The sequence below is a fragment of the Populus euphratica genome, unplaced genomic scaffold, assembly GCF_000495115.2.
Source record: "Populus euphratica unplaced genomic scaffold, PopEup_1.0 scaffold88.1, whole genome shotgun sequence".
Taxonomy (NCBI): domain Eukaryota; kingdom Viridiplantae; phylum Streptophyta; class Magnoliopsida; order Malpighiales; family Salicaceae; genus Populus; species Populus euphratica.
The window spans coordinates 723,399-726,754 of record NW_011499956.1 but is presented as its reverse complement, the minus strand read 5'-3'; positions in this window follow the sequence as shown (position 1 = coordinate 726,754).

Below are 3,356 nucleotides of genomic sequence, written 5' to 3'. Positions count from 1 at the left end.
TTGTTGTTGTTATTATTGTTGTATTATTGTTATTTATAATTTATACAATTAACCTCCCCGTGGTTTGACCCCAATCTTACTAGGTTATTTATTACTTCAATACTCCTGCACTTGGGAGAAGATATCAATCTTTTAATCCTGTCATAATATGTAAGACATATTTGGAAAAAAAAAAAAGTTCATAAAAACCATAGTTTCTATGCTAATTAATTGACCGGTTCAAACAACTAGATTAACCAGTCAACCATTTAGCCAAAGGATTGATAGTTAGGCTACTACCTTTCTTATCCTCAAAATCTAGATCTAACAAAAAAAAAACTTCATGAGATTTATTATTTACTTAATCTGACATTTAATTTAGTGAATGATTTTAGAGAGTTAAAAAATTTATAATTTTAACAAAATTTGAGCAGAGTTTTTCCTATATAAAAACTATACCAAAATTTTATCCTACTTAAAAAAATATACAAAACCACAATAACCAAACTCAATAAATTCTCACCACATTTAACAAACTCTCACATTTCATAATCACAAGTAGCCCTAGGAATGTAAAAACAAAAACATATATAACATGAAAAATGAATATAAAATACTTCAATAATACAATATTCAAGTAATTAAAATCTCATTATATATAAATATAATTAATTTATCTACATCTACATCATCTATTAGATGATTCAAGCTCATTAGTAGCACGAATGAATCCAGCTTTTGCACCTGCCTGAGTAGCCTAGTCCTCTATCACGACATCATCAAGAGATTAACATCTTTCTAAAGATTTCAAATCCAGTGTGGCAAACATTGAACCATTAGGACACATAAGTGTAACTTTCATTTTCTTCATCAATATTACAAAGCACTAATGCGATCTCTCGATCCTCTTATAACATGAAGTTAACGTAATATTAATAAAACATTAATGTTAAATAAAATATCAATACATAAAACCTAAATTTTAACATACTTACAATATTCTGAATCTATTGGGCATATTGCTCCTACTACATGTACCTAGTATAAGAATCTACTTAGGATTCAGAGTAATGACCTGACGTGTGAAACCCATATACCAAATCAAATACTCTTTATCTATAATCACAAGTTGCATATCTGTAAATATATCATTTCTTCGTGCATCCTATTATGGTACATAAGCTCCATGGTGGCTTAACCAATCATAATCATCATTTTTACCCCAACGAGTTATGGCATTCAAAGTATCACTCATATCAATGTCAATTGGAATGTGCTATTTATAGATGAACTAGTGCATTACTTGATTTGGGCAATGTAGTTCAACCATCTCAAAAAATATTAGAGAGGCCACTAATATTTATATATCCATCTTGTTGGTGCAAATAGCTGGAACAATCATCAATCTTTCCTTCTTATGAAGCGTCCACATGACCTTTATAATAGAAGTTTTTTAAATACCAAACAGATACAATTTGGTGGAGTCATGTTTTTTATTTAAAAAATGACTAAAATACCTAGATAACATGCTATTTATCTAGCTCCCTTTAATAAAATATCAATACATGTGTTAAATTATTTTCAAATACTCTACTAGCACACCACCACCTAATATTACAAATATGTCAATTTAATTGTATATTTAAAGTTTACAATTAAACAATATAAATTTGCATCAATATTGCTAAATAACTTTATAATACGTGCATCCTAGTGGAAGTTGTATTGCAACCCTCATAGTTTGGATAACCATATGCGACAATTTAGGTATTTGCAATTCACCAACATAAATCACCCAAGACCATAACTATTATTATATAAAAACAAGTTGATTATTTATTGTTAACATAAATATTTTAAATTAAATTGTTATAATCTAATTTTTCAATTCATACATGAAAAAATAGCAAATATCCCCTAATTTGTTACTTTCTTTATGCATGCAAGATATAGATGTTTGTACAAGCATACCAAAATAGCAGTTCCCAGCCATATATGGGGATGGTGTTAAAACCATCCAGGAGCTCTATGTGAGGTTTATGAATAAAAAAACAAGTTATGCAATGACGTGTAAGTTTTGTGGATGCGTTTATTGATGAAATTATAGTTAGATTCAAATCAGGTTGTCCGTATAGTGACATGTCAAAAACACTGATAGAATTACTGATGGAGTGACAAACAGAATAATTCCGTCAATAATTTCATTGGTAATAGTTAATATATGACCTGATCATCGACCCTCCCCTCCCTTACTTCTCATTTTTCTCCCCTCTACATCTCAAACCCCCAACCTTAATAACCAACAAGAAGCTCCCTCCCCCAAAACACCCCCCTCATCTCAATAAAATCTTTTCTAGTTTCAACATCTATGTTCTAATTTATGCAGATTTTTCATTTAAGTAAGTAAATCTCTATTTTTTTTAATTTTAACACAATTTTAAAATGTTAATTTTATTTTTAAATTTGGTACTTTTTTGTTTTAAATTTTATAAAATTATATTTATTTGTAAATTATTGAAACTTATATCCATTTACTAACTTAGGTGTGTTGTGATGAAATAAATAATGGTCTGTTTAACAAGTCCACTTTAATTTTTGTAAATTAATGCATATAAATTTGTATGTACGAACGCAGATAATTGATAATCAATATTTAAGAGAATTTTGAAAGTGAGTTGGATAATCTTGAGCTAAACCAATATTTTTGCAAATTTATTTACTTAATGTAATTAATTAATATATGTTGTCATCATTGTTATATAGAGGTTCAATAGAAGTCATGGATGATTATTCATGGATTTATCGAAATTCATGATTAGTATTTAAAAGTATATTTTTATTAAGGTTTTACACTATCATTTTACACTTAAAGTATTAATAACTTTTTAACTAAAACATGTTTTATAATAACATATCTAATAATATAAGACATTTTTAATTTGTGGTAAATTTTCATCTTAAATGCAGGCCTATCATATAAATAAAAGAATTAATTGATGAGTTTAAGTACTGAAATTGAAAGGACAAAGAGATGACCAAGCTTAGAAAAAAGATGTTGATGCAGTCCAACCTGTAACATTGTTTGATAATTGGGTCATATCTAGAGCTATAGATCTTGGATTTAGGTTTACTTTATATGAATGGAAAGGTAAGACATAGGCATACAACTTTTATAGAAGTCTAAGATTTAAAAAGATCGTTTTCAAGTCTAAATTATAGCAATAATGAAAAAGTTCAAATCTATCATGCAACCCAGACATTATTTAGTGTTCAACCCATATCTTGAGTTCTAGAAGTCCAAATGACCTTAATGTTTTTCGTAGAAAACTGAGACAATTTTCTAAAACTTTCATGTGAAGGCCTAGTTCAAATTCTGA